Raw genomic sequence first — 20,081 nt, forward strand, 5'->3', positions numbered from 1 at the left:
AATATATAGGGTTTTAAAGACGAGAATCTTTGAAAAAGACGAGGTATTAATTTATTATCTGGACAATGAGTTGTTTTTCGCATGTTTTCCTCACAGTATCATCGCCACAGCAAGGTTTGTTGTTTCTGCACACTATCGTCCCCACACTAAAGTTTAATGATCAAAGTTTGGCATGGATTGATGTAGTTATTTTGTGTCTAGGACACCATCATTTTGAACCCTGAATGAAGGGCATGTTAACTACTCATTGCGACGTTTTTAAGTTAACAGACCATTGGGGAAATTTTCATAGCATGAGGATATAAGTTAAATTATATGGTGGGTAGATAGGTATCAAATATATAAATTAAAATTAAATGGTTGGTAAATAGGTATGAAAGTATATAAATTAAATGGATGGTAAATATGTAATATAATTACATAAATTAAATGGTTGGTAGATAGGTATTAAAATAGTCATTTCACATTCTTAAAATTTAAGTGAAGAAAATTATAAAAATTAATTAAATTATATTATTTTTATTTGTTAATTTATGTGAGTCTTAAGATGATTAGTACAACTAACGTGTGGTTTGAGTAGCTTCGACTTAGCGGCATCTACATGGTTTGAGTCGCTGGGACTTGGGGGAATCTATGATCAAAATCACCTGGGCATCACACTTGGCCTGGTCCACACTCGCCCTTAGCATGATTGGGTTTTTGCCCACGGAATTTTGAATCAATGACCTTTACCCCATGGAGTGCCTTAACAAAACACCTTGTCACTATCTGCTCTAACCCCATGAGCAAATCAATTATATATATATATATATATATATATATATATATATATATATATATATATATATATATATATATATCAATTATAATGAGGAAATTAAGTTCCATTTTATCATGGATATTTTTAACTTATAATAGACTTTGTTATAATATCATGGGTCACTATAGTAGGTTACTAATACTATATTTCATCCATCATCCACCTAATAATTATTAATAATTAAATGAAAATTTTAGAAATCCTATTCCAAAATAGACACTTAATAATAAAATTGATTTTTATATTTAAAAAGGGCTAGCCATTTTTAATATTTTCTTTTTTCAACTATGGTGTGTAATACTCCTCACTGAAAAATTAACATTAATACCAAAACAATGCACAAGGAACAACAAAATAGATAAACAATCAAAACACAATACCCTCCAACAAAGGATTCTGCGCCATTTTATTAATATATTGGGAACATGTAAATAAAATGAGCTGAAATGATAGATCCTGGGCTTGCCAAGCAAGTTATGCAAGACCTAGATGGGGAAATGACCCAAAACAAGAAATGTGCACCGCCCATAAATAATCTGCTACTGGTTGTTGGCTATAATGATGTCCTCGGGGTCGAATACTCTTTGAAATGCTCTAAAATTTTAGTCTCGGACTCCTCTCACCAAACCCACAAAAATCCGTAAATGGTTTGGGTTGAATTCAGATGATGAAGAAGCCTTCCAAAACGATGCAAGTGGCTATCTTGCTGGCCATATGCCCTACTAGAAGTTTGCCCTATTTATCACTCAGAAAATTATGAAACTTCAGCTTTTGTCTCTTCTTCAAATATCCACAAAAACCCAGAAAGGGTTTGGCTCCACTCCAAGTTGAGAGGAAACCGATGCATTGCCCAACGAGTTACTGTTACATTCTACTGAAGGAATTATCTACTAGAAAAATCCACAACCTCCTCCACTGAAGAATCCACTCTCCACTAAAAATCTCCCTCCCGGGATGCCAAAAACCACCAGCTCTCTAGCCTCCAAATTTGCTCCTCTCTAAACCTACACTGGCTCTGCCAGAAAGGCCCACGCACTGCGAAAAGCGAGTGACTTCGGCCCACGTGAATGGCTCAGCTCTAGGCCCATAAATTGCCACCAAAATTATGCTTCCCTGATAAGAGAAAATACCTACAAGTATTATCCCTCAATCTCCTCTCCATTTTGTGCAGTTGACAAAATCGATTTTCCTTCTACTCCTAAGAAATGTTCTTTGTTGATCCAACTGGTGAAGGTTAAGCTCTATAGAAGCCCTGAAGTAGACTCATTCAATCTCCATCTAGTGAGACACTCAAACTCCTTTGAAACTGGCTTGGGCTTCACTTGAAACCCTGGTGCTAAACAACATTATGGCCTTTGTGCTAAACAACTCCAAGAGAAGATGAAATATGAAGTGTAACAGTCAAAAGATGATAAACAAATGAGTCCCTTCTCTTTTTATAATTTCTCCCTATGCTTCTAAGCTCATTTTTAATATTATTTTATTTTATTGGTGGGGGTCATTTTCCACTAAGTGACTTTTGCCACTATTTTAATAAAATAATAATTTGTTGTCATTCTCCAATAAAATAATATTTGCTATTTTTAAATTAATATTGCCAAAATTAGGGAAAATTCCTTAGTGATTTCCATGCTCACAAATTTGGGGATATTACAGTCCTCCCTGCCAAAAATTGTTTTTCCTCAAGCAATGCTCGAACAAGTGCTCCCTCTCTCTATTGATCCAAATTGTCACTACAAACAATGCCGAGGTCCCAAATGTGCCACTGAGTCACCCTGAATCTATGCACTATCTTGTCATAAATGAATCCCTCAATACCAAAGTCCCGAGTCATCCTACTCAATGTGGACCACTCCTTGCCCCACAAGACACAATCACCAGAAACACTCTGCATATCACCAGTAAGTAGAGCACCTTGATCATGTGGAATCTTAACCAACTCCTCGAGAAGTTTTCCTACTGAAAAACCAATCTCATGCACTAGAGTAGACTCCTGAAGATGCAATCCAACCCAGGTGGGGAAGAGCCCCCTTGCCCACACGAACTCTCCATAGTCTCCTTCGGCTGAATATCTTGCCATACTAGTGTATTGCCCCAAGTCATCAGTGAATCACTAGAGGATGAAATACTCTATGTAGAACTGAAAACCAATGGAAGATTTGCATGACCTCCCCTTGTAAAGACCAACTTATCCCTAAACATAGTTGAATTTCAAATCCCTGTAATATTGGGGTCCCATTGTAATCTCAAAAGGATACCACCATGTTGGTGCTATGCCACTTTGACTACGATAGACTTCCCATAGTACTCATATCGTATCCTCCCCTCTTGGAACCTGATGACGAAGTATCTGTAAAGGCCAAGCACATCCTGCCTAGGCATCTCCACGATATCAAAGCTTACCCATCCAAAGCTAATCCTGAGCCTGAGAAGCAACAAAGATCAAAACCTGCCTGAGAATACGATGAAGGCCTCAACGATAATCCAAGAGTGATCTAGATCCCTCTTTGCCATGACTCTGCTCATTGCAAAATAGAGTGACCTATTATCCAACCGAATCCCTAGATCCCATAGCCAAATTTGTTGAGACAAAGTTCTATTAGTTGTTGGAATCCATCTATGTATCTTCTTTGGTCCCTACATGCCACTCATGTATAGACTCCATATATCATGAATAAATCTGATGCATGCTAAAATGTCTTGCGCTTGCCATACCACATAGTGAGATCTACTATCATGTCTCCTGATGGCGCACCCCAATACTGCATAGAGTCTAAACATTTGCTTGTAAGAAAGGTCCATCACCCATTGTATATGCTCCTATGACACCTTAGAATGTCCTGCCCAAAATATGTCATGCATCTCCTTATGTTTGAGCTCAAGGGTGGAGCATATGCTACCTTTGTAGGAGATCGGGCTAACCCCAAGCCTGCATCTGCTAACTCGTCCCCTGACCATATGCCATTGCTAGGAAGTCTCTCTCCTGGTGCACTAAGTGTCATTCAATTATCTCAAGTGACCCTCCTGTGCTCGGGAGTGTCAAGGAACAACAGTGAAATCCTCTGTGACTGTGTGTGAGTCCTGACAGGTATGACCAAGAGATGCTCATCTGTGCCCTCATCAATCTTGGGGAAGCCAAACACAATGGCACGCCTGATGTCCCCTCCAACAGATCCCTCTAGAGGCAACACTCCAAAATCCCGCTGTGCAACATCACACTCTACTGCACAGTAATACCAAAACAATGTGCAAGGAACAACATAATGGATAAAGAATCACAACCCAAATCAAAACACAATAGACACCAGCAAAATATTTTGGGCCATTTTATTAATATACTGGGAACAGGTACATAAAATGAGTTGACATGATAGAACCCGAGCTTGCCAAGCAAGCTACGCAAGACCCAAAGGATAGATCTTGAACCTAGATGGGGAAATGACTCAGAACAAGAAATGTGCACTGCCCATAAATAATCTACTACCGCTAGTTGGTTGAAATGATGTCCTCAGGGTTGAATACTCTTCGGAATGCTCTAAAATTCTAGCCTCGGTCTCCTCTCACCAAACCCACAAAAACCCATAAATGGTTTGGGTTGAATCCAGATGATGAAGAAGCCCTCCAAAAGGGTGCAAGTGGCTCTCTAGTTGGCTATACACCTTACTAGATTTTTTCCCTGTATATTGCTCAACAAATTCTGAGACTTCAACTATGGTCTTTCCTCCAAATATCCACAAAAACCTAGAAAGGGTTTGGCTCCACTCCAAGCTGAGAGGAAACCCACAAAATGGTGTGAGTTACCGAACTAATTACTGCTATGTTATGCTGAAGGAATTATTGTTGGAACAATCCACAAGCTCCTCCACTGAAGAATCCACTCTACACTAAAAATCTCCCTCCCGGGCTGCCAAAAACCACCAACTCTCTAGCCTCCAAATCTGCTCCTCTCTATGCATTGGCTCTACCAAAAAGACCCATACATTGTCAAAAGAAAGTGACTTCGGCCCACAAGAATGGCTTAGCTCTAGGCCCACAAATTGCCACCAAAATTTTGCTTCCCCAACAAGAGAAAATCTCTGCAAGTATTATCCCCCAATCTCCTCTCCATCCTACGTAGATGACCAAATCGATTTTCCTTCTATGCCCAATAAATGTGCTCTGTTGATCCAACTGGTGAAGGTTAATCTCCGTAGAAGCCTTGAAGTAGACTCCTCCAATATCCAGTGAGGGAGGCACTCAAAGTCCTCTGAAACTGGCTTGGGCTTCGCTTGAAACCCTGGTGCTAAACAACACTCTAGCTCTTGTGCTAAATAGCTCTAAGAGAAGATGAAATGTGGTGTAATAATTAAAATATGATCAACAAACGAGTCCCTCCTCCTTTTCTAATTTCTCCCCATGCTTCTAGACTCATTTTTAATATTATTTTATTTTATTGGCGGGGGCCATTTTCCACTAAGTGATTGTTTTCATCATTTTAATAAAATAATAATTTGCCCCTTTTAAATTAGTATTCCCAAAATTGGGCAAAATTCCTTAGTGATTCTCATCACCCCAAGAGTATATAATCAGAAGGAAGCCCAAGATCAAATCTTCTGACTAACACAATACCACCAAGAGTATATCCAATAGCGTGCTTGCAAGCCAACCATATATACTATAACAACTTATGACTTATATGTCATGTGGGTGGAGGCTCTTAGGTTAGATATACTTTATAGATATACCAGTCACTTATGACTTAAACATCACATGGGTGGGGGTATGTACTTTTCAAGCTTTATCACAGTAGGGAGAACAGATCGTGATCCCAACCACTACAGCTACCAACACCTTATCACAACAAGGAGAACAAATCGTGCTCCCAACCACTAGAGCTATCATAACTAGACTATATTTTTAAAAGAGGAACATGGGAGTGGACTTTGATCCATTTTACCTGTGCCACTGTCAAGCTAAACATCAATAACCAAATTGGAGTTTAAGACTTCCTTGTTTATAAAACAAGGAACTTAACTCTGCAAAGTGATTTGACTTTTAAAGTTTCTGAAAGTATATATATTCTCTCTCTAAATTTAAACTTATTAAAAAAAAAACCAAAACAAAACAACGTATTCTTAACACGTGTATTCTTAACAATTTAAGTCACTCAAATTATATTTTTTAATAATGTAAGTCACTTATATTATATTTTCTAATAATAATAATAAAACTACATTTATTTATATAAAAATATATCTAATTTATAGAAATAAAAAATATATCTAATTTATAAAACAAATCGAGCATTGTTAGTGTAACTGCAAAATAATTGAGATTTTCAAGTTCAAATCTACGTTACACTCTTATCCATGTTACTAAAGACAATTATATATATATAAAAGAAGTAAACTAAAGCAAAGGTAATTTATCAACTGTTTATAATATAGTGTAAATGGACATTTACATTTATAATATAGTGTAAATGGACATTTACACATATACAGTTGAACATTGTTCTCATACACATCTTGACAGTAAAAGACTGCAATACTACAACTTCAAAGTGCATATAACAAATGGACTTAGATGTGCTGGTTATGTTTAAACTTTTCTATTGATATAAATTCAATAAGAAACCCTAGCTTTATATGGAATAGTTTCCTTAACTTCCTCTGCTCTGCATATTACGAACAAATAAATAACAGAGGACATTTTTACAGCAACTTTCCGAATTTTACCACAAATATATCACAAAAACTAATACAAACATTGAATCACAAAGTTTACCACAAAAACCAACACAAACATTTGAATCTAAATGGTATGAAAAGGACAGCAGATTCAAATAGGTTTTTCTCCATAAATAAGTTTTACCTGAGACACTTCATGCACAACTCTATGAATATTTGCGCCTTCATTTTGCCCAAATGCATCGGTAATGTTCCCGAACAAGATTGACATAATTGGCAAAGAAAGTCCATTGACAACAGATGCAATGGCAGCGATACTCATAAGTATGATATCAGTAGTGTTTGCCATCATAAATAATTTGTAGAATGGAACAGAAAACTTGGTGTCTTCTCCTCTCTTAGTATCCTTGACTTTCTTGGCTTTCTCAATATTTTCTTCATCTATGTTGTCCTCTGCAGCCATTTTGGGAAGCAAAATAGAGCCTGCCTCAGGGTGCAAGGATTCTGTCCTACTGCCATTAGGAAATCCTGCCTCAAGGTGCAAGGATTCTGTACTATTGCCATTAGGAAATCCTGCCTCAAGGTTCAAGGATTCTGTACTACTGCCATAAGGAGAATCGAATGGTTGTACCATTTTGGATCCACCGAAATAAACAGACAAGGATTCTGTACTACTGCAATAAGGAGAATCGAATGGTTGCATTTTGGATCGACCAAAATAAACAGACAATTTCTAATGATGAGTGAAGTGTCCACCAGATACGTTTTCTTTACTCTTATTTAAAAGCTTCCATCATAAAACACTAAAAACAACTCTCTTTATTCTCATTTAAAAGCTTCGATTGTCCCCGATGATGAGTGAAATATCCACTCAAAACATAAGTCATTGCACAGCCATTCCACAGTTTCCTTAAAAAAAAATAATAAGACAACCTTAGTTTGAAACACCCAAAACTGGTCTTTATAAAGCCGTTATAGCTGTACTTGACATAAGAGAGCAGCAAGGAATCCATAAGCGTCTGCTGCTAAATTTTAATCAAAATCCCCGTAACGTCCACATCTACAGTTACATGATTGTACCATCATAGTTCGTCCATGACCCCAACAAACAAAGGATAGACATCAGCATAGAATTGGCTGGCTGGCATGCAGGTTTTTTAAACCTTAATAATGATTAAAGAAGATTTGCAGACGTCGCCATAGAATTATGGGTTTGCTACATGATTGTACCATCATAGTTTATCCATGACCCCAACAAACAAAGGATAGACATCAGCATAGAATTGGCTGGCTGGCATGCAAGTTTTTTAAACCTTAATAATGATTAAAGAAGATTTACAGACGTCGCCATAGAATTATGGGTTTGCATGCATTTTTCAAAACTTCATGCTAATTTAAAAATATAAATTGAAATTGAAATGGGAAAGGCTGCAATTGACTAGGACTTCCGACCTTCTGCAGAAAAGGATGGGCCAGGGCTGATGTCTGCAATTCCAACTCATACGCTCTCTATATATAGATATACCTCTCTGATGCAAAGAAAAATATAGTGTGGGTCATATAGTTTGTAAGCAAAATATATAGGTAGGGGTATGTGTTCTTTTTTAAATTTATCCTGATGCAAAGTCAACAGTTTTTGGGTTTTATCTTATTGAATATATAGAATTTATCACGGGGATAAGAATATCTCATTTATATATGTAATTAAATATGTTTTATAATTTCAAAATTTAAATAACTTCAAAAATGGTTGTTCTATTATTTCTAAGACATCAAATTTAGTCTGAAGTTATAAGTTTCACTATATGTATATGGGTGGTGATGTGGGGAGAAAGTTAAAATTAACTCTTTTAAATTTAAGTTTTAAATAACTTTAAAATTGTGTATCAAATTTAGTTAATTTAGTTACACATTAAATTTTATTTTATTAAAACTTAAAAATGAAAATTTTAAATATCAATAATTACAAAATATTATATTATTTAAATTATGTGATATATATATATATATATATATATATATATATATATATATATATATATATATATATATATATATATATATATAAATTAAAATCGTAGTTTTATTCAGCCTCAAAATTAAAGAACAAAATGTCAAAAGGCATTCTTTTAGCTCAACGTTTTGACCGAAGCCCAAAAAAAAGAAAAACAAAGAATTAAAAAATAAAAGTTACATGAATCTTTCGAAAAAGTGCCAGTCAAAAGCTGACACCCAAAAGAAAACCAACCAAAGAAAAGTGATAAACTGGGACAAAGAGAAAATGCTTAGTCACCCTTTTCTACCCTTCTTCTTCTCAAATTTTCGCCATCCTCCTTGATCAAGAGTGGATGTTACAATGATTAGTTGGTTGTCTGTTGTTTTCCTTGGATGTTCCTTATCTGAGTCTAAGCTCTCAGAGGAATAAGGACGTTTGAATCCTCCAATTTCATTCTCCTTCTGCAAGTCTTGACCAAGATTCCTTTCTGCACTTGGATTTTGCGAACTTACTATCACCATTCCTTCCTGATTAGTTCCTTCGTTTGTTGGAGGAGCTTGTGGATTTGAGTTTTCCTCAATTATGGGATCCTCTTCCTCTTCTTCATCAGGTTGTTGTGCAGGGATGTTGGATAGCAAAGGTCCCGCGTAACAGTTTTGGGTGTGATAGCCCAGAAGTTAGGATAAAAATGTTGCAAACCTCCAAAATATGTGGAGCGCGAAATGTAAAAAGTCAAGTCAAAGGGTTGTCCGATCAAGAAATAATATAGAATAATAGGAAGTAAGTTGGTCCGTGGACCATAGGAAGGTATAAATACAGCATGGCTCTGTTAGGATTCCAAGAAACTCTCCTAGGTTGTAGCTCGGAGATGCCTGGTAACATATAAATTTCAACTTATTGTTGTAATGGAAGAATGGAAGAAATGATGCTTGTCCAAGCCAGATAACCACTTCTACTTTGTTTCACTCCAGACATGCATGAACACCCCCAGACTACAAGGCTTTAGACCACCAACTACTCACAGTTTAAAGATTGGGTGAATATGGAGAATACTGACCACACCAGCAAATGCATAAGACCATGTGATGGCCGACTGCAACCAGTGAAAAAGCCTGCAAATCTAATCTCCTAATGCACGGACAGGATGACAGCTCTCTGGCACCAGATGAAGAGAAACCTGAATAACTTATTAAATGATGCATGCAAGATTTTAACACGGAGATAGGATGACAGCTACTCTAATGCCAAATATCAAGAGCTCAAGAATACAACATATTAGGCACAACTTTGAACAGGAGAAGGATGGAAAGTGAGCAGTTAACATCAAAAGAAGCTTGTATTAGCTGAAAATGAAGACGAGACGTTGCAAGTGTCTAAACAATTACACTCTCCAGAATTTGAACCTTACATCAAAACATCAACCCTCAACCCTGATTACATCTTTTTTCTAGGTATATATAGAATTTTATTACAAAGGCACTTGGCCGTTTAGGTATGGAGGGGTCATAATTGACCACCAACTGCATTTCACTACCTGATGGAGTCTTTGAGTGTGTTTGCTTGCTTCAGTGGATGAATCTGATCTTTTAGGTGCTCTGCTGTCCTCTCAGGCAGCTGGAGTGTTCGTATCAATGAGTTCCATAATTGCTAAATGCAGTTAAATGATCATGCTCTGTCCTTTTTCCCTTTGGCCATACTGTTTGTTAAATATGGTTGTTGAGGAGCAACTGCGACTAGTACTGGTAAGCCGGTCACCTTCATCCTTCGGGCACATGGAGCGGTCAAGGGACGTGGACTGCATGGCGAGTGGACGAGTTGGATGAGGGAGAAATATCGGCTATTGGATTGGGAGAATAGACAGTGGAGATGGCTTGGTGGAGGATATCGGAAGAGGTGGGAGTGGGATGAACGTGAGCCGTTGGATCTTAGGCGAATAGATCTAACGGTGTTCGGGCGACGAAGGTGCGCGGCCATTATCAGGCGGGAACAAAAGGTTAAGCGGTAAGTGGTATCGATTGCATTACCTTTGGGCGTTGGGCGGTAAAAGGACGAGGGAGTGCGATCCCATCTAGCGCATGACACGTAGTGGTGGATGAGAGAGAGAAACTGCTCTCATCATGCACTAACGTTCGATCAGGCTACAGGTGCAGGGGAAGTGAATGTCGTTGGATCTTCGGTGGAGATGATCAGACAGTGGGGAAACAATCGTGCAAGTTGCTTTATCGGGCGAGACAAGCGCTGTTAGATTCGACAGGAAATATCAACGGCGAAGATTACAGGTGATGATTTTATAAAGGCACACAGTCGTATGGGTGCGGTTTATGGGGGTCTGGGCTTTAGCGCTTGAGGCTTAAAGCAAAAGGGGTTTATTTGGTTTTAGAGAAAAACAGAGGAAACAAAGAAAAATGGGGCAAGCGGGATAGAAGAAGAAGGGAAATGTGACCACTGTGGGCTTTCCTTTGAGCTAACCAACACAACCAGGCTTATCTTTGACCTTCAAAACTCGGCATTGCATAGCAGAGCTAACACTGGCTCCTTCTGGGGATGAGATCCTCCCTATGAGGTCTCAAGAACTGCAGACCATTGCCTTTCCTACAAAAACCAGATTAGCAAAATTTCCTAGTTTTCCATTGGGCATGGAGTCTAATTAGGTCTACACTACAACCTGATAAAACAACATATTTACAACATTAAGGCTTGAAGGCCTTAAACAACATAAACTTTCAAAAATCACCCATTAACTAGGCCATCAAAAACTGTTTCTCCTTCCACACTTTGCAGCATGAAGGTGTTGTTTCCCTAGACTCAAGTGATGACAAAAGGTCCAGTCCACAGAGCATCAAACTTCAATCAGGTCCAGCCCACAGAGCATCAAACTTCCCATGATTGCCTTCTTCTCTTTCAGTGCATCCCACTTAAAAACCAAGTCTCTAGCCTGAAAATTGTCTGTCTTTGCCTTCCTGTCAAAGGCTTCCTTAATTTTATTTTGGTGTGCTGCAAACTTCTCAACCAGCTGCTCTCTGTTCTGATTCACTTCTGCCAAATCACTGATCCTCTTTGTCATGTCCTCTTCCTCATTCTTCTCTCCCTGCAAGAAATTAGCCATAGGGAGTATTAACTAAATTAGGAATATGGCATCAGTGCCATATACCAGCTTGAATGGGGAATTCCCTGTGGATTTCTTGGTGGTCACCCTATCAGCCCACAATGCATACTTGAGCTTGGAATCCCAATTCCTTTTGTTGTCTTCCAACAGCTTTTTAATTATCCTTATCAGGCTCTTGTTGGAAGATTCTGCTAGACCATTACCTTGAGGGTAATATGAGGTGGAATGAACTAGCTTAATGCCCATTGAGTCACACATGTCCACCAACTCTTTTGCCCTGAAGGCTGCTGCATTGTCTGTAACTAATTTATGTGGACAGCCAAACCTGGTGAAGATATTCTTTGTCAGGAACCTCATGACCACATGATGATCAACTTTCCTTGTAGGGATGGCCTCAATCCACTTAGTGAAGTAATCAATGGCTACTAGGACCCACTGGTGCTGGCCATTGGAATGTGGATTTATTTCTCCTATGAAATCCAAGCTCCATTGTTGAAAAGGGCCATTGGCATGAATTAGCTTTAAGGGCAGGGATTTCAACTGTTGTTTTCCTTCAAACCTTTGGCACCTGTCACAAGATTTAACAAATGAAAAACATCAGAAAACAAGGTGGGCCAGTAATACCCAGCTTTGAGGATCTTGTGGGTTGTGGTTTTCCAGTAGTGATGTCCTCCACAGACACTAGAATGAAACTGATGCATGACCTCTATGGATTGTTCTTTGTCCAGACACCTTAAAAGGATTCCAGATGGGTCCCTCCAGTACAACAAGCTTTCATGAATGCAATACTTGGCTGCTTTGAGCTTAATGGTTCTGGCTTGACTTGCACTTAGGCCTGGAGGGACTTCTAGCTTTAGTAAAAAATAGGCTATTGTAGAATACCATTCACAAGAAGCTAGATTTTCTGTGAATGACTGGTTCTGCCCTGGTTCATCTATGTCTTCTGTCTACTCATCTTCTGAAATTATGCTTATAAGATTTATGTCCAGCGTCCTGCAATTTTCTTCAGCCATCAATTTGGTAAGGCCCTGGCCTCTGACCAACTTGGTAGGCTTCAGCTCTATGTTGAATTCAATCAGTTTTGCAATCCATTTAGCCCTTCTTCCATCAACATCTGGTTGCGTTAGGAAATCTTTTACTGAAGCAGAGGGCACATATGCAATTACCTTGGAGTGTTGAATGTATATTCTGAAAGCTTTCAAATATTTGATAAGAGCATAGGCCTTTTTTTCTATAATGTTCATCGAACAATTATTGATGAGGGGGCATCTACATGTATTATGTCGATGAGTTGCTAGAAAACTTTAGGATCTCCAACCTTTTCGCGATCTTCGATGACATTAAAAGCATTTGACAGACGAACGTATATCCCATATGGTATTCTAAGTAACTTGAAGGTTGAACTAGGGGGGAAAACAGTAGAAATAGATGTTGAGGTAATCGATGGAAATCTCGATTACAACATCCTACTGGGAAGACCATGGATATATGTTATGGTTGCTTTTTTGTCGACCTATTTTAGGAAGATTGCATTTCCCTTTCAAGGAGGGATTACAATCGTCGATCAACAAAACTTCCCCCCCAATGGTTCTCAAGTTACCGGAAGCATTCCAATGATCCATGGAAGCCCCCATTCACTTCAAAATATCAGAGTAGACCTACTAAAAGATCCTATATTAATGGGAACTTTTGCCCTTCCACCTCCAATCAATTTGGCGGAAGTAGCGTCGGTAGGAACTTGCAATATGATATCTTCTAAAAAGATCTCAGAAAATGATATTGACATGGATCATGCCCAGGTTTTGCCTCCAATCCCAACAGAAATATTGTAGCAATCAATGTTCCTAGCATGGGAGGCAAACCCAAATCAACGCTCATCAAGCGTTTGGATAGATAGGTCTAAGGAATATGGTACCCCTTCAGATCCTTGGTCGCGAGTGCATGTCACCGACGAAGGAATTGTTCAATCAATGATAATTGAAGGGGCACCATGGGATGATCACCAGTGACCACCATCGTTCCCTTCTTCCAAATTGTGAAGAAAACACTCCTGATGACCTTTATCATCCTTTAGTTTTTTATTTTCTATCAAATACTGTAAACACGGTGGATTCCGAGCGAAACTTGTCCAACATTGAAGAGACTATCGCCATAAATATCTCGACCAAAACAGATGTTGTAGAGAATATTTATGTTGGCAAATGTTGTTCTCCTTTATAACTGGAAATATATAACGCTCTTTTTCGCGAATTCAGAGATGTCCTTGCTTGGTCATATAGTGAAATTCCAGGCATTGACTCGAGTAGCGTTGAACACGAAATCAAGATGTATCCAGATGTCAAACCAGTACGACAACGACTACGACAGGTGCACCCTAAGAAAGTCGCTGCCATTAAGGCAGAAGTTGAAAAAATTCTCCATGCTGGTTTCATTTACCCAGTTCCTCTGACCGATTGGGTATCGAATATTGTACATGTCATGAAAAAACAAGGAACAATTAGAGTGTGCGTCGATTATAGGGATGTAAATCAAGCTTGTCCAAAAGACAACTACCCTACACCCTTCATCGACCACATAATTGATGAATGCGCCGGATGTGAAGTCTTTTCATTCATGGATATTCTCCGGGTATAATCAAATAAATATCTGTCCACAGGACCAGTCAAATACTGTTATGAAACCAGCTCACAAAAATATAGAAAAGAGAGATCCACGCCTTAGAATTCAGCCTCTTCGAGGGGGCAACCTCCTTTACATTACATAAATGAACAATTCTTGGATGATACAAATGACAAAACCTCCTTTCTATATATAGGAGTCTAAGGAGTCACAATATAATCCAGCCGACCTAACAATAACAATATAAAGCCACAAAAATAACAATAGAGGGATTCTATGGGGCACAGAAATAACAATATGGGGGTAATAGGGGCACAACAATATAAATAGGGGGTATAACTACAATAGTAATGGGGTAATCACTAGTATTATAGGGACCCAACATGCCCCTCTCCTTCAAAAAAGTGTTGTCCTCAACGCTTGAGTAGTTCTGGATACTTCTGCATAAAATTCTCATCCTCCCATGTGGAATCTTCAGCGGATAAGTTCTTCCACTTGATAAGATACTCTGAAATTGATCGATTTCGTAGCTGTCGAGTTCTTGTTTCTGTGACTGCTTCCGGTTCCAATATAATTTTTCCTTCCTCGTCAAGTTCTGGCAATATTGTTTGAATTGGGAGCTTGTCACCTATAACCTTCTTTAAACATGAAACATGGAAAACTGGGTGCAATCGAGAAGCTGCAGGAAGCTCCAATTTGTATGCCATAGTACCAATCTTTTGCAACACCTTGTACGGACCATAATACTTTGGTGATAATTTATTATCCTTCTTAGCTTGCTTTAGGGACATTTGCTTATATGGTTGTAGCCGTAGGAATACCCAATCACCTACATCAAAACTTCTTTCACTGCGATGTTGATCTGCCTGTTGTTTCATTCTATTTTGTGCCAACACGAGGTTATCCTTTAAGAGTTGGAGGACTTGTTGTTGATGTTCGATGTGATGTTCCACTGCCTGAACCTTAGAATTTTCTCTTAAATATGATGTGATGGATGGTGGTTGATACCCATAAAGTGCCATAAATGGGGTCATTTTTGTTGCTGTATGGAAGGAAGTGTTATACCACCATTCAGCCAGAGGCAACCATTTGACCCATTGTGTCTGTTTATCAGATACAAAGCAACGAAGATATCCTTCCAAACATTTGTTTACTATCTCAGTTTGCCCATCAGATTGAGGATGATAAGATGAGCTATGAGCTAACTGAGTACCAAGACAAGAAAATAATTCTGTCCAAAAATTTCCAGTGAAAATGGGATCTCTGTCACTTACAATAATCTTTGGGTTTCCATGTAGCTTTTGAACTGTTTCCATAAATGCAGTAGAAACTGTACTGGCTTTAAATGGATGTGATAATGCACAAAAGTGTGCATACTTGGTAAGTCTGTCAACTACCACCATGATGACACTCTTTCCCTCAGACTTGGGTAAACCTGTGATAAAATCCATTGAAACCTCCTCCCAACGTTGGCTTGGAATGGATAAAGGTTGTAATAGACCCGGTGTCTTAATTGTTTCAACTTTATTTTGTTGGCAAACCAAACATTCCGCCACAAACTTTTGAATATCTGATTTAAGGCCATCCCAAAAAAATTCCTTCTTAACCCTGTGGTAAGTTTTTAAAAATCCTGAGTGCCCTCCTAAGGGAGAAGTGTGCAATTCCATAAGAATCTTTTGTTTTAGCTGGGAATTCTTACAGAGGTATAAGCGATCTTTGTACCATAACGAATCATTTTGCCAGCTAAATGTATCAGAAGTACTGGAATCTTGTTGTAGCTTTCGAATAAGTGCCCACACTTCTTCGTCATTCTTCCATTCCTCCCTTGCTTCGTTTATCCAATCTGGTTGGATAATAGAAATGGCACACAACAATGCTTCCACATCCTCATCCTTTCTTGAGAGTGCATCTGCCACCACATTTTGCTTCCCTTTTTTGTAGATGATTTCAAAGTCATAACCCAACATCTTTGTGACCCACTTTTGTTGCTCTTCAGAGGATAATCTTTGTTCTAAAAAGTATTTAAGGCTATCATGATCCGTTTTTACCTTGAAGTGTCTTCCCATTAGGTAGGGTCGCCATTTCTTAAGTGCATGGAGTATTGCCAACATTTCCTTCTCATAAATAGCTTTGCTTAAAAACTTTCCCTTGATTGGACGACTTTCAAAAGCAATGGGTCTTTCATCTTGCATTAGAACAGCACCAATTCCATTTCCTGAAGCATCACATTCCACAATAAAGGTTTTTGTGAAGTCCGGTGTAGCTAAGACCGGTGCTTGGCACATTGCCTCTTTAAGATGTTCAAAGGCCTTTGTTGCTTCCGGAGTCCATGAAAATGAATCTTTCTTCAATAATGTTGTTAGAGGTGCTGCTATTCTCCCATAATTCTTAACAAACTTGCGATAATACCCTGTCAACCCAAGAAATCCTCGCAGATGCTTTATGGATGTGGGGATTTTCCATTCCTTAATGGCTTTAATTTTGCTAGGGTCTACCTTAACTCCTTCATGAGATACAATATGACCCAAATATTCCACCTCCTGGACTCCAAAGAAACATTTGGATCTTTTTGCATATAATTGTTTCTCCTCCAATAGTTGTAGCACCCTGTCAACATGTTCAACATGATCCTTCCAAGACTTGCTGTAGATTAGTATATCATCAAAAAATACTAACACAAATTTTCTAAGGAATGGTTTGAAAATTGAATTCATCAAACCTTGAAATGTTGAAGGTGCATTGGTAAGGCCAAAAGGCATGACCAAAAATTCATAATGACCCTCATGAGTTCTAAATGTCGTTTTCGGAATGTCTTCAATCTTCATTCTGATTTGATGATATCCCGAACGAAGATCCAACTTGGTGAAGTAAATTGATCCATGCAATTCATCCAGTAATTCATCAATAACAGGAATGGGGAACTTATCTTTAATAGTGAGCTTGTTGAGCTCCCTATAATCTGGACACATGCGCCATGATCCATCCTTCTTGTGCACCAATACTACTGGAGCTGAGAAAGAACTTTGACTCGGTTGAATTATACCAGCCTCTAGCATTTCTGCAACCATACGTTCAATTTCACTTTTTTGGACATAGGGATATCTGTACGGCCTGATGTTTGGAGGAACACTTCCTGGAATCAGATGAATAGCATGATCATGATCACGCATAGGTGGGAGACCTTTGGGAGTCTCAAATACCTTGGAATGATTGTCCAAGACTTTTTGGAGATCTGGAGAAATAGATGATTCCAATGTGGAAACATCTAGCGAACATAATTGTGCAATTACACCTCTTTGCTCCTTTTTTAGAAGCTTTGTCATGCCATTAGAGCTGATTATCTTTCCTGGTTTCCCTGCAATACCCCTTAATTCAACTTCCTTTCCTTCCACAGAAAATTTCATGAAAAGTTCTTGAAAATTAAAAGCTATTGTACCCAAGGATTGTAGCCATTGGACTCCTAGTACAACATCAGCACCTCCCATTGGAATGGAAAGCATTGGGCTAGTCAATACATATTCTCCCATGGATAGCTTGATATTATGGCACTTTCCAGAACAATTTATTGTTCCTCCATTTGCAATCATCACTTGACACTCTGGTGCTGGATATAGGAAGCAATTCAATTCTTTTGCTACCCTACAATGAATAAAATTGTGGGTGCTTCCTGAATCAATCAACACTATTACCTTTTTCTTCTTGATTTGTCCTTCTATCTTGATGGTTTGAGGAGTGGTAATTCCCGCCAATGCATTACAAGATATGGTCGGATTTATTTGTTCTTCATCTAGGCTTTGTTCCTGGAATATATCCTCTTCTTTTGACCTTTCTTGCTCCTTTTCTTCTTCCTCTTCACAATCTATGTAGAATAATTTCTTCTCAGCACACTTATGACCTTTTTTGTATTTGCTATCACAATTGTAACAAAGCCCTTTTGCTCTTTTTTCTTCCAATTGTTGTGGTGTCAACCTTGTAGGTTGTGGAAGACTATGGGCAACAACACTTCCATCTTTATAGTTGTGAATGGTATGCTTCCTAGTTGCCATAATTTTGCTTTCCATTTTTCTTGCTAACCTGAATGCCTTCTCTAATGAATCAGGTTCCCAAAGGCGCACATCATGTTGGATATTATCCTTTAAAGACCCTATGAACACATCAATCCTATGCTCCTCTGGAATATCTTTTACCCTTATGTTCAATTTTTGGAACTCCTCAATGTGCTCCATTATTGAACCCTTTTGTTTGAGACTTATCAATTGGCTAAAAAAAGTGTTGCTTTTTGTATCCTCATAATGTGCTATCAATTCTTCCGTAAAAATTGCCCAAGTGATAAATTGTTTACGAGAACAAAGCCATTGATACCATACAAACTGATTTGGTTCCAAATATAAAGTTTCCATACGTACCTTTTGTGTGTTTTGCACATTATTGAGATCGAAGAATTGCTCCATCTGTAATATCCATGTGGCGGGATCCTTGCCATCAAACTTCCTCATATCGATTTTTGGAACATGGTGAGTCTTCGATCCAACATTAGAGTCTATGGAATCATGATTAACATTTCTTTTGTTCTCATCATGAGTTTCCTTTACTACCTTTTCACCATTAGTGACCCTTTCTTGTAGCAACTTCTTCAATTCTTCCATGTCTGTCTTCAAATCTATCTTCAAATTTGCCATCGAATCCTCCATCTTAGCTTCCATGCCCTTTATCTTAGATTCCACGCCATTTACCTTAGCTTCTGTTAGCTTTTGTGAGCGTGACATTTGTTGCACTTGTTCTTGTAATTTTGATATATCATGTAGCATTTCTTCCTCTTCTTCATGAGTCATGCTAGAGCTTTCAGGTTCCTTACTAGGTGTTTGCATTTTCTTTCCTCGGGGCATCAGTTACCGATAATAATGCTTTACTATGCCCTTTGAATTCCGTTAAACCAAGCTTACAAAAAAAAAAACTACACACCTTTTTTCACTTTATAGAAGCCTGATATTGAATCTGATGTATCTCTGTAATTTCAAATCATCCAATTCTGAAATTGCTACCTGTAGTAGCCTTCTGCGTCCTCCTTCCAATGCCACAAGTCTGAGCCAAATTGGATTCTCCAAGGGAGAGTTATGTGAAATCTCCCACAGTGACTTGCTTTTCGACTGGTTCAGTAGAGCAAACTTGTACGACGTGCCACGAGTCCCTGTTTCAACCTTTGAATCTAAAACACACATACAAGAAACTACAGTCCGTCCTCTTTCTGTACCTTCTTACGAAATTTCAATCCGATCCGCAGAGAGAAAGTTATGACGATTTTCCCCAGGTCACCTGTTTTGAATGTAATTCAGGAGTCTGCAAAAAGACCAAATTCCTCAGATCATATCTCCGCAAATATCGTGCAAAAAGCTCTAAAATTTGGACCTAAGGTTCAGCTTGATTTCTTCTCAAATGAGTTTTTTTTGTGACTTCTGAAACGTCACAGAAAAAAAGTTATAGCGAAAATTCCACGATGACCTGTTTGGAGCAGCGAAACCCTAGAATCCAAAGCTCTGATACCAAATGTTATGAAACCAGCTCACAAAAAGATAGAAAAGAGAGATCCACGCCTTAGAATTCAGCCTCTTCAAGGGGCAACCTCCTTTACATTACATAAATGAACAATTCTTGGATGATACAAATGACAAAACCTCCTTTCTATATATAGGAGTCTAAGGAGTCACAATATAATCCAGTCGACCTAACAATAATAATATAAAGCCACAAAAATAACAATAGAGGGATTCTATGGGGCACAGAAATAACAATATGGGGGTAATAGGGGCACAACAATATAAATAGGGGGTATAACTACAATAGTAATGGGGTAATCACTAGTATTATAGGCAC

The sequence above is a fragment of the Pinus tabuliformis genome, chromosome 4_2, assembly GCF_031772625.1.
Source record: "Pinus tabuliformis cultivar Carrire ecotype Pingquan chromosome 4_2, CPIR1, whole genome shotgun sequence".
In the NCBI taxonomy this organism is placed as follows: Eukaryota; Viridiplantae; Streptophyta; class Pinopsida; order Pinales; family Pinaceae; genus Pinus; species Pinus tabuliformis.